Genomic DNA, 13,081 nt, shown 5'->3' with positions numbered 1-13,081 from the left:
ATTGGCAAGAGTCCATGAGGCCCACCCTTTTTATGGTGGTTATGATTTTTTGTATAAAGCACAATTATTTCCAAATTTCCTTTGTTGATGCTTTCTACTCCTTTCTTTATCACCCCTCTGCTTGGCTATTCGTTAAACTGAATTGTGGGTGTGGTGAGGGGTGTATTTATAGGCATTTTGAGGTTTGGGAAACTTTGCCCCTCCTGGTAGGATTGTATATCCCATATGTCACTAGCTCATGGACTCTTGCCAATATGAAAGAAATTAATTTATCAGGTAAGTTCTTACATAAATTATGTTTTCTTCTATAAAGGTAAGATGAGTCCACAGATTTATCCTTTACTTGTGGGATATTATCCTCCTGCTAACAGGAAGTGGCAAAGAGCACCACAGCAGAACTGTCTATATAGCTCCTCCTTTAGCTCCACCCCCCAGTCATTCTCTTATCCTACTCTAAGTACTAGGAAGGGTAAAGTGGAAGAGGTGATAAAATATTCGTTTTTAATTTCTTCAAGCAAGAGTTTATTTTAAATGGTACCGGTGTGTACTATTTACTCTCAGGCAGCAGATGGATGAAGACTGCTGCCTGGAGGATGATGATCTTGGCATTTGTAACTAAGATCCATTGCTGTTCCCACAGAGGCTGAGGAGTACAGGAAACTTCAGTGTGAGGAACGGTTTCATGCTATGCAGCAGTGAGGTATGTTCAGTCATATTTTTCTGGAGAGACTGTGTATTTCAGAAAGGCTGACATTATACCCAGGAGGGTAAGGGTAAGCAGTAATCCTAGAGCTAAAAGAAGGGCATTACTTAGCTTGCATATGGGGCCGATTACAAATATGGTTGACACTGAATTGCAAATGTTTGTGAGCAAACGTTTTTTGATTTGGGAGTGCTTTAACGTTTTTGTGGGCAATAACGTTTTGGGCAGACTTTATTAAGGGCACACATGGCTTAACTTTTGGGTCTCAGAACCCACATGGCTAGTTATAACCGCTCTGGTGCGGTTCTTTAAGGCTGTGGAGACATCGAGTGAGATGGGCGGGGCCTATGTTCGCGCCTCAGATGCGCAGTTAGTTTTATCAGCAAGCTCTAACTCCTGAGGACCCTGGTGTATGTTTTGTACTAAATCAAAGCTTTTACCCCACATTTTCGATCCCTGAGGGCAGGTTAGGGCCACAGCAGGGCTGTGGCAAGGTGCCGAGAGTGTTTTTTTCCGGATCTGGGCCAATTTTCGATCCGGTTTGCAAATTAAGGGGTTAATTGTTAAATAAAATTGTACTGCAATCTTAACTACCTATATTGTGTCTACATACAAAATTTTGAAAAATTTGGTGCATGTTTAGGCTGTTTTGCAGAACGTGTATGCTTTTTTTTCTCTTAAAGGCGCAGTACCGTTTTTTAAGATTGTTATTTTTTTCACTAAATAAAGTGTTTTCATGCTTGTTTGTAGTCATTACTAGCCTGTTCAACATGTCTGACATTGAGGAAAGTCAATGTTCAATATGTTTAGAAGCCATTGTGGAACCTCCACTTAGAATGTGTCCCTCATGCACTGAAAGGTCAATAAATTGTAAAGAACATATTTTACCTACTAAAAGTATGTCGCAGGATGATTCTCAGTCAGAAGAGAATCAGGTTTTGCCATCTAATTCTCCCCAAGTGTCACAACCATTAACGCCCGCACAAGCAACGCCAAGTACTTCTAGTGCGTCTAATTCTTTCACCCTGCAAGATATGGCCGCAGTTATGAATACTACCCTCACAGAGGTTTTATCTAAGCTGCCTGGGTTGCAGGGGAAGCACAGTAGGTCTGGTGTGAGAACAAACGCTGAGCCCTCTGACGCTTTATTAGCCATATCCGATGTACCCTCACAATGTTCTGAAGTGAGGGATTTGCTGGCTGGGGGAGAGATTTCTGATTCAGGAAATATGTTCCCTCAGACAGATTCAGATATGATGGCTTTTAAATTTAAACTAAAACACCTCCGCTTATTGCTCAGGGAGGTTTTAGCGACTCTGGATGATTGTGACCCTATTGTAGTTCCAGAGAACTACAGAGAGTTCCTAGAGGTTCCTGCCTACACTGATGTTTTTCCGGTCCCTAAGAGGATTTTGGAAATTGTTACTAAGGAGTGGGATAGACCAGGTATTCCGTTCGCTCCCCCTCCTACTTTTAAGAAAATGTTTCCCATATCTGACGCCGTGCGGGACTCGTGGCAGACGGTCCCTAAGGTGGAGGGAGCTATTTCTACCCTGGTTAAGCGTACAACTATACCTATCGAGGACAGTTGTGCTTTCAAAGATCCTATGGATAAAAAATTAGAGGGTCTTCTGAAGAAAATATTTGTTCACCAAGGTTTTCTTCTCCAACCTATAGCGTGCATTGTTCCTGTAACTACTGCAGCGTCCTTTTGGTTTGAAGCTCTGGAAGAGGCTCTTCAGGTTGAGACCCCATTAGATGATATTCTAGAGAGAATTAGGGCTCTCAAGCTAGCTAATTCTTTTATTACAGGTGCCGCTTTTCAATTGGCTAAATTAGCGCGAAGAATTCAGGTTTTTGCCATTTTAGAGCGTTATGGCTTAAGTCCTGGTCTGCTGATGTCATCAAAAGCTAAGCTTTTAGCCATCCCTTTCAAGGGTAAGACCCTAATCAGGCCTGAACTAAAAGAGATCATTTCAGACATCACTGGAGGGAAAGGCCATGCCCTTCCTCAGGATAAGACGAATAAGATGAGGACCAAGCAAAATAATTTTCGTTCTTTTCGGAACTTCAAAGGTGGTCCCTCTACCTCTTCCCCAGCCACAAAGCAAGAGTGGAATTTTGCTCAATCCAAGTCAGTCTGGAGACCTAACCAGACTTGGAACAAGGGTAAACAGGCCAAGAAGCCCGCTGCTGCCACCAAGACAGCATGAAGGGGTAGCCCCCGATCCAGGACCGGATGTAGTAGGGGGCAGACTTTCTCTCTTCGCTCAGGCTTGGGCAAGAGACGTTCAGGACTCCTGGGCTTTAGAAATAGTAACCCAGGGGTATCTTCTAGATTTCAAAGATTCTCTCCCAAGGGGGAGATTCCATCTTTCTCAATTGTCTGTAAACCATACAAAAAGAGAGGCGTTCTTACGCTGTGTAGAAGACTTATATACCATGGGAGTGATCTGCCCAGTTCCGAAAACAGAACAGGGGCAGGGGTTCTACTCCAATCTGTTTGTGGTTCCCAGAAAAGAGGGAACCTTCAGACCAATTTTGGATCTCAAAATCCTAAACAAATTCCTCAGAGTCCCATCCTTCAAGATGGCGATCATTCGGACTATTTTGCAAATGATCCAGGAGGGTCAATATATGACCACCGTGAACTTAAAGGATGCATAACTACACATTCATATCCACAAAGATCATCACCAGTTCCTCAGGTTCGCCTTTCTGGACAAGCATTACCAGTTTGTGGCTCTTCCCTTCGGGTTGGCCACAGCTCCCAGTATTTTCACAAAGGTGCTAGGGTCCCTTCTGGCGGTTCTAAGGCCGCGGGGCATAGCTGTGGTGCCTTATCTGGACGATATCTTAATTCAGGCGTCAACTTTCCAGCTAGCCAAGTCTCACATGGGCATTGTGGTGGCTTTTCTAAGTTCTCACGGGTGGAAGGTGAACATACAAAAGAGTTCACTTATCCCTCTCACAAGAGTTCCTTTCCTGGGAACTCTGATAGATTCGGTGGACATGAAAATTTTTCTGACGGAGGTCAGGAAATCAAAAATGTTATCCATCTGCCGAGCTCTTCATTCCATTCCTCGCCCGTCAGTGACTCAGTGTATGGAGGTAATCGACTTAATGGTAGCGGCAATGGACATAGTTCCGTTTGCTCGCTTGCATCTCAGACCACTGCAACTTTGCATGCTCAAACAGTGGAATGGGGATTATGCAGATTTATCTCCTCAGATAAATCTGGACCAAAAGACCAGAGACTCTCTTCTTTGGTGGTTGTCACAGGATCATCTGTCCAAGGGAATGTGTTTCCGCAGGCCAGCGTGGGTCATAGTGACCACGGACGCCAGCCTATTGGGCTGAGGTGCAGTCTGGAATTCCCTGAAAGCACAGGGATTGTGGACTCAGCAGGAGGCTCTCCTCCCGATAAATATTCTAGAACTGAGAGCGATATTCAACGCGCTTCAGGCGTGGCCTCAGCTGGCGTAGGCCAGATTCATAAGATTCCAGTCGGACAATATCACGACTATAGCATATATCAATCATCAGTGGTGAACAAAGAGTTCTCTATCGATGATAGAGGTTACCAAAATAATTCAATGGGCAGAGACTCACTCTTGCCATCTATCAGCAATCTATATCCCAGGAGTTGAGAACTGAGAAGCGGATTTTCTAAGTCGTCAGACTTTTCATCCGGGGGAGTGGGAACTCCATCCTGAGGTGTTTGCACAATTGATTCAGCAATGGGGCACACCAGAATTGGATCTGATGGCGTCTCGTCAGAATGCCAAACTTCCTTGATACGGGTCCAGGTCAAGGGATCCTCAGGCAGTACTGATGGATGCTCTAGCAGTACCCTGGTCGTTCAACCTGGCTTATGTGTTTCCACCATTTCCTCTCCTTCCTCGTTTGATTGCCAGAATCAAACAGGAGAGAGCTTCAGTGATTTTGATAGCACCTGCGTGGCCACGCAGGACTTGGTATGCAGACCTGGTGGACATGTCATCTCTTCCACCATGGACTCTGCCACTGAGACAGGACCTTCTGATTCAAGGTCCGTTCCAGCATCCAAATCTCTTTTTCTCTGTGACTGACTGCTTGGAGATTAAACGCTTGATCTTTTCCAAGCGTGGGTTCTCTGAGTCGGTCATAGATACCTTGATTCAGGCTCGAAGGCCTTTCACCTGGAAAATTTATCATAAGTTATGGCGTAAATATCTTTATTGGTGCGAATCCAAAGGCTACTCAAGGATTCCTAGGATTTTGTCCTTTCTTCAAGAAGGATTGGAGAAGGGGCTATCAGCTAGTTCCTTAAAGGGACAGATATCTGCTTTATCAATTCTACTGCATAAACGTCTGGCAGATGTTCCAGATGTTCAGTCGTTCTGTCAGGCTTTAGTTAGAATCAAGCCTGTGTTTAAACCTGTTGCTCCGCCATGGAGTTTTAATTTAGTTCTTAAGGTTCTTCAAGGGGTTCCGTTTGAACCTATGCATTCCATAGATATTAAGCTTCTATCTTGGAAAGTTCTGTTTCTTTCATGTAATTAGGAAGAGTCCATGAGCTAGTGACGTATGGGATATACATTCCTACCAGGAGGGGCAAAGTTTCCCAAACCTTAAAATGCCTATAAATACACCCCTCACCACACCCACATTTCAGTTTTACAAACTTTGCCTCCCAAGGAGGTGGTGAAGTAAGTTTGTGCTAGATTCTACGTTGATATGCGCTTCACAGCAGGCTGGAGCCCGGTTATCCTCTCAGAGTGCAGTGAATGTCAGAGGGATGTGAAGAGAGTATTGCCTATTTGAATACAATGGTCTTCCTCTAGGGGATCTATTTCATAGGTTCTCTGTTATCGGTCGTAGAGATTTCTTCTCCTACCTCCCTTTTCAGATCGACGATATACTCTTATATACCATTACCTCTACTGATTCTCGTTTCAGTACTGGTTTGGCTATCTACTATATGTAGATGAGTGTCTTAGGGTAAGTAAGTCTTATTTTATTTATGACACTCTAAGCTATGGTTGGGCACTTTATATGTAAAGTTCTAAATATATGTGTTTAAACTTATATTTGCCATGATTCAGGATAATCAGTATTCCTTCTTTCAGACAGTCAGTTTAATTATTTGGGATAATGCATATGAATAAATATTTTTTTCTTACCTTAAAAAAATTTTCAATTGACTTTTTTTCCCTGTGGGCTGTTAGGCTCGCGGGGGCTGAAAATGCTTCAATTTATTGCGTCATTCTTGGCGCAAACTTTTGTCATTTCCGGCGCCCTAATTGACGCTGGAAGTTTGTTCGTGGTTGCGTCACTTTTGACGTATATGTGTTTCAGACGTTTTTTTGCGCCAAAAATGTGGGCGTTGTTTTTTTCGGCGTCACAGGATGTGGCGTCATACTTGGCGCCAAAAAATATGGGCGTTGTACTTGGCGCCAATAATGTGGGCGTTATACTTGGCGCCAAAAAATGTGGGCGTCATTCTTGTCTCCACCTTTTTTCACATTATTTCAGTCTCACTTTTTCATTGCTTCTGGTTGCTAGAGGCTTGTTTATTTGGCATTTTTTCCCATTCCTGAAACTGTCATTTAAGGAATTTGATAATTTTGCTTTATATGTTGTTTTTTTCTATTACATATTGCAAGATATTTCGTATACTGTTCCTGAATCAGAACATGCTAACGGATTCCTGTTGATTGATATCAGTCCTACCAAAGCTAAGTTCATTTATTTTAATGTTATGACTGTTTATCTTTAGCTATGGTTTGTAATAAGTTATCATGATAAACTTTTACATGCAGAATCTATTAGTATTTATGCTTCATATATTGCTATTCTTTTTACATCTTATGTACAAGATATACTTAGAAATTTATAAGAATATTTTTCTGATTCTATGTTAAAGGCTTTGTCTGACATCGCGCCTTCTAATAAAAAAATGTAGGTCTTTTTCAAACTTTTTTAGTTGATGAAGTTTCAAATGACCAACATACTGAATTATCCTTCTCTGATGATGTTTTTTCTCATTCAGAATTTTCTTCATCGGATATTGACACTAACAAATCTACTTTTTTATTTTTATTAGAGTACATTTGTTCTTTGTTGAAAAGGTGTTGATTATTTTGGATATTGAGGTAACTAGTTCTTTTTCAAGACTAGCTAACTTTTTATTTCTGCTTATTTAATCTTCTGTGTTTTTAGAGGTTTTATTCCAGTTCCTGATACTAGGGAATGGAATAGGCTGAGAATTTTCTTTTATTCCTTCTTCAAGGGTTTTAAATTATATTCATTGCCGGCAGTTAATTTCAGTTTTGAGGGTTCCCCAATTTAATGGGGCTATCTCTACTCCTGCTAAATATGCTATTATTTCTATAGCAAAATAGTATTTATTTTCCTTTAGATGGTTGTATCTTATTTAAGGAAAATTATTTATTTTCAGGTACTTTTTCTTGGACCTGTAATTTATTTGGATGATGTTGCAATTGCTTCATCTTTCTGTTTGGATACTTTAAGGTCAAGTATTGGATTATGATTTATTTAGCATTGTTAAAGGGACAAAATCTTCTGCTCATTTGAAGTTCAGACTAGGTGCTGTTGCATTGTCTTATTGTCTTGCATTTGTTGATTATACAAGTCCAGTGTGTTGACTGGTCCTTTAACTTGATTAACATGCTAATAAATTCATTTGTGTCTTCATTTTATTGAATATATTCGCAAATGAGGTTTAATCTATGTCTTTAGCTATTTTAGCTAGAAGAATTTTGTGATTTCTAAAAAATCCATATTTCTTTTTTTCCAAGATAGTCAATTATTTGGTTCAAAATTGGATTCAATTCTTAACTGTTACTCTGGACTTCAAGATTGAGTTCTAAGACTAAAACTTTAAGCTTATATTAGTTTTGTTGTTCTTACTAAGGAATGAAATCCTAAATTCTTACCCAAGTAACATGTTTTTAATTGGAAGTTTTTTATTTCAAAATCAGCTCCCTAAATTTGCATGTATGTGCCGTATTCCAGCTTGGCTGGTAAGGGGCAGGTTAAGACTTTTTTGAAATTTGTTTGGTTCAAATTTCTTAGATTTTGGGTACAGAATAAGATTCAGAGTAAAACAGTCTGTGAGAAGTCTTTTTTTTCCTCTCTATTATATTCCAACTATTCCAGTAAGGCTAACACTTTCCTTAAGTGTGTTTCAGTCCTATATATTTTGGGTTTTGATGAAGCGCGGCTGACCACCTGTTGGGGATTAAGCGCTGCTCAAACCTGGAGTTTTCTGGGGTATTTATTTCAATTCCATTTTTAGGAAATGGGTTTTGGGGTTTTATTCAAGACTATTCATTGTTCTAAAGATAGAAACTCTTTCTGAATTGTCATATAAGTATACCATCTTTTAGAATGGTGTTTATATAGTCTATTTTGCCTTTTTTTTGGTCAGTGATGCATTATTTGTTTACAATAGATACAATAGATGCATATCTTTTTGAGATTCTCTTTTTTGATAAGCATTACCAATTTGTTGCTTTTCCTTCTGGTCTAGCGACAGTTCTAAGAATCTTTTCAAGGTTCTCAGTGTTCCTTATTTGGACAGTCTCGTGGTACTTGCTCAGTCTTTTTGTTCTGCGGAATCTCATACGATTCAACTTTGTTTCTTCAAGACATGGTTAGATGATCTTTTTATCAAAAGCTTCTTGATTCCTCACACAAGGGTCACCTTTTTTAGGTTTCCAGATAGTTTGTGGCAATGTCTTTGTCTCTAACAGACAAGTGACAATTTTATTGGGTTCCGTCTGTCGGAACCTTCAGTCTCTATTATTTCCTTCAGTTGCTATATATGCATGGAAGTTTTAGGTCTCATGGCTGCAGCATTGGATTCAATTCCCTTTGCTCATTTTCATAGGAAACTTTTCCAGTTTTTTATGCTGAATAATGGTGCAGGGATTCTAGGATATCACTTTTTATATCTTCGAATCCTAATGTTTAACCATCTTTGATTCGGTGGTTAAGATCACCATCATTTAGTTCTACAGGTCTCTTCGGTTCTTTCAACCTGGACCATGATCTCTACAGATGCGAGTCTTTTAGGTTGGGAGGCTGTCTGAGGATCTCTGTCAGCACAAGGGGTTTTGAAATCTCAGGAGGCAAGATTACCATTTGATATTTTGGAACTCCGTGCATTCTCAGAGTTCTTCAGTTTTGTTTCTTTTTTGAAGAAGAGACTTTTATTGTTTTTTTTTCTAGACAATGTCACAACTGTGGCGTATGTCAATCATCCGGGTGGGACTATCAGTCCTTAGGCTGTGACAGAAGTATCTCGGATATTTGCTTGGGCTAAATCCAGCTCCTATTTAAATTCTGTGGTCTTTTTCCCAGGTATAGACATTTGGGAAGCGGATTATCTCTGTTAGTCAAGCTTTACATCCGGGAGAATGGTCTCTTTACCCAGATATGTTTTTCAATTTTTCCGATGTGAGGGCTTCCAGAAATAGATCTGTTGGCATATCATCTAAAACAAGGAACTTCCCAGGGGCCTATTCAGGTCCGGGGATCCTCAGGTGGAAGTAGTGTATGCATTGTCACTTCCTTGGAGTTATCATTCTGCCTATATTTTTTTCATCTCTGGTTTTTCTTTTAAGAGTGATTTCCAAATCATCAGAGAGCAATCTTGGGTGTGGCTGGTGGCTCTAGCATGGCCACACAGGTTTTGGTATATGGTTCTTGTTCGGATGTTCAGTAGCCAATCTTGGTTACTTCCATTAAGGCCAGACCTTATATCTTAACATTCGTTTTTTTTTTTCATCAGGAATTCAAATTATTAATTTGATGGTATGAAAATTTAACGCTTAGTACTTAGTCATAGAAGTTTCTCTGACTCAGTGATTAATACTATATTGCAGGCTCGTAAATCTATGTCTAGTAGGATTTATTATCGAGTTTGGAAGATTTACATCTCATGATGCTCTTCTTATGAATTCTCTTGGCATTCTTTTAGAATTCCTAGGATTTTATAGTTTCTGCATAAGTTTTTTGTCTGCATGTTCCTTGAAAGGACACATCTCTGCTTTTCCTGTGCTGTTTTACAGTAAGAATTGCTAATCTTTCTGATATTCATTGTTTTGTTCAGGCTTTGGTTCGTATCAAGCCTGTCATTAAGCCAATTTCTCCTCCTTGGAGTCTTAATTTAGTTCCGAAGGCTTTACAGGCTCTTCTGTTTGAGCATATGTTTTCTTTGGACATTATTTACTTTCATGGAAAGTATTGTTCTTTTTAGACATCTCTTCAGCTAGAACAGTTTTTGAATTATCTGTTCTTTCTTGTGAATCTCCTTTTTCTGATTTTTCATCAGGATAAGGTGGTTTTTGCTGTCCTCATTTCATTTTTTTTTTTTTTTAAAACAAGCTTTATTGAAACGTGCAGAGAAAAGTTACAGTAAAGTCACAAAATATGAAACTGATTACCGTTAGCAAACGGGATGAGCATAAAAGATTATTTTTCAACTGTCCGTGACCGAGGTCAGAAACAGGAAGCAAAATCTGCATAGTGCGCACTTCTGAAGGGTCAAGGGACCTCCCACAAAATAGGGATCCCAAGGTCTCCAAATATGTAGAAAGCCTGTAGACTTTTGTTTTTTTAAGAACATTTACAGATAGTTTACAAACTTGTAGATATAACATATTTTCAAAGGATTATTCATAGAAAAGAAAGAAATAAAGAGTCAGAGAGAAAAAGAAAGTAATAGTGGGGGGGGGGGAAGGGGGGGAGAGGGTACATCCAAGAGAAAGTGGGGGCGGAAAGAGGACATAATGAGGGGAAAAAAAGGGGGGGGGGGGAAGGGGAGAGGGATGGAATGGCATTGCCAGATGACACTCTACAGGGGGGTTTCCCTCCAGGCCGCCAAAATCATGTCATGAGAAGCCAGTTGGTTAGTTTTAAAATAATGTAGTCTCTCCAAATTTAATAAGTCCTCTACTGAGGAGAACCACTCGTCAAGGGAGGGGGCCTGTGTACACTTCCATTTCCTGGGAATCAGTCTCTTAGCTCCTGTGATCATGATCAGGAGGAGGGTCATAGTGAACACATCTTTGGTTTTGGGAAGGCAAAGCAGAAGCAGAATCTCAGGGGAGTCCGGAATAAAAATTCGGGCCCTGCGAGACATAATCTCAATGACAGCCGTCCAAAACCCCCTTAGCATGGGGCAAGACCACCAAATGTGGAGCAGGGAGCCCTGCTCGCTGCAACCTCTCCAACACAGGGGGCTGGCTGATGGAAAGTACCTGTGCAGTCTGTCTGGGGTATGATACCATCTGGTTAGGAGCTTCAAATGAATCTCCTGGACAGCTGCAGAGACAGAGGAGCGCCTGGTGAGTGCAACGTGCCCTCTCGGAGACTGTAATATGTACTCATGCGGGTCCCTAAGACATAATACGGGATATTGAGGTTCTCTATTATTGGGAGCAGCGGGGAGTATGTCAAGGAAATGTGGATGGAGGTGGCTAATAATCTGTCCCATTCGTGAAGTATAGAGGAGGTAAGATGGTATTTCTGTATCAAGTCAGGACGTCCAGAAGGAGGAACCCAGGCTAGGATACCAACGTTGTGCAATTTAAAAATTTGTCCGTCAAGTCTGACCCATTGTTTTTGGGTAGTGTTGTGAGACAGTTCAACCAATCTCTGTAGAAGAATTGCCTGTCGATATGTGGTTAGATCTGGGAATCCCAGGCCACCCCTCTCTCGAGGGAGATATAGCGTTTTTCTGGGTATCCTCGGTTTCACCCCAGCCCATATAAACTGTTCTAAAAGTCGTTGAAGTTGAGGGAGGTAGTCTTTCGGTAAAGTTATTGGGACAATTTGGAGCAAGTACAAAATGCGGGGCAGGACGTTCATTTTGATTAGGCTAATTTTGCCCAGCCAAGATAACATTTTATTTGACCAGGAGGATAGGTCTTTCGCTATTTCACTGCGTAGAGGAAGGAAATTATTTTTGAAGAGATCCGAGGGGTGGGCAGATAAAAAAATACCCAGATATTTCAATTTGGATGTAGATATGCGAATGTGATACTTATGGGCAAGGCTCTGAATTTGTTCCGTGGGGGCGTTAATGTTCAGGATTTCTGATTTGGTTAGGTTGAGATGGAAATTGGAGAGTTCTCCATACTGTGATAGTTCAGCTAACAATTCTGGGATTGAAAAGTCAATATTGGTGAGTGTGTAAAGAATGTCGTCTGCGTAGAGAGCCTGTTTGTAGTCTGTGTCGCCCAACCGGATCCCACTAATTTTAGGATTGTCACGAACTTTCTGGGCCAATGCCTCTATGGAAAGGGCAAAGAGGAGGGGGGACAGGGGGCAACCCTGTCGGGTGCCATTCGAGATGGTGAAGGTGTCAGAAAGGGTGTTATTGGCCCGAACTCTGGCATTCGGAGAAGAATATAGCGCGAATGCCATATTAATACAAGGGTCGCCGAAGTTCATAGCCTTCAAGACCCGACGCAGAAAAAGCCAGTCGACGCGGTCGAAGGCCTTCTCCGCGTCGGTCGAGAAAAGTGCTAGACGTTCCCCCGAAACCTGGGCATGCTAAATGAGTTGGATCACTTTGCTAGTATTGTCGCGTGCCTCCCTCCCGGGTACAAAACCCACCTGGTCGGAAGAGATTAAAAAGGGGAGGTATTTCTTAAGCCTCCTAGCCAAAATCTTAGCGAAAATTTTGATATCCGAATTTAGGAGAGATATCGGGCGGTAGTTGGCTGGGGTGGTGGGGGGCTTACCCTGTTTAGGGATAACAGTGATGTGCGCCTCAAGGGAGGAACTGGGTAACTGCGGATCTCTTATCAAATTGTTAAATAATTCTAACATATGGGGGCCGAGTGTTCTAAGGAAAGTATTTTGGTGTGAGTCCGTCTGGGCCGGGACATTTTCCTGCTGGGAGGTCTGTCAGCGCTTGGGACAGCTCCTCCATGGTGATAGGCGCATCTAGAGATTCCCTACTGACTGAGTCAAGCTGTGGAAGGTTTATAGAAGATAAATAGCAGTCTATCTTGTTGAGTCGAGCCAGTGTGGTAGGTCTCTGTACATGGTCAGTGTCTGTAGATGATATATTATATAGTCTCGAATAGGAGGAGTGGAAGGAGGACGCTATATGCTTGGCACCTCGTACTATAGTACCGTCCTCCTTCTCTAAGAAATGTATGTGGGATTTAAGTTGTTGTCTGCGAATGCTCCTGGCTAATAGTTTGCCAGGTTTATTCCCCCCCTCGTAATATTGTTGTTTCATGGAAAGGATCTTGCGCTGATAGGACTCAAGTTGGTGTTGTGCGAGTGCTGATCTAGTTTCCTTTAGCAGATTACCTGTGACCTTATCTAAAGGGGTAATTTTTGTGTATAGCT

General features: G+C 41.4%; 1 protein-coding gene across 2 annotated transcripts in view; it reads left to right on the top strand.

Moving 5' to 3' along the window:
- Positions 1–13,081, top strand: part of EXOC6B (exocyst complex component 6B) — a 1,420,949-nt gene that overhangs the window by 976,646 nt on the left and 431,222 nt on the right. The window lies entirely within an intron of this gene.

The sequence above is a fragment of the Bombina bombina genome, chromosome 2 (genome assembly GCF_027579735.1).
Source record: "Bombina bombina isolate aBomBom1 chromosome 2, aBomBom1.pri, whole genome shotgun sequence".
In the NCBI taxonomy this organism is placed as follows: Eukaryota; Metazoa; Chordata; class Amphibia; order Anura; family Bombinatoridae; genus Bombina; species Bombina bombina.
This window is presented reverse-complemented; position numbering and strand designations above follow the sequence as displayed.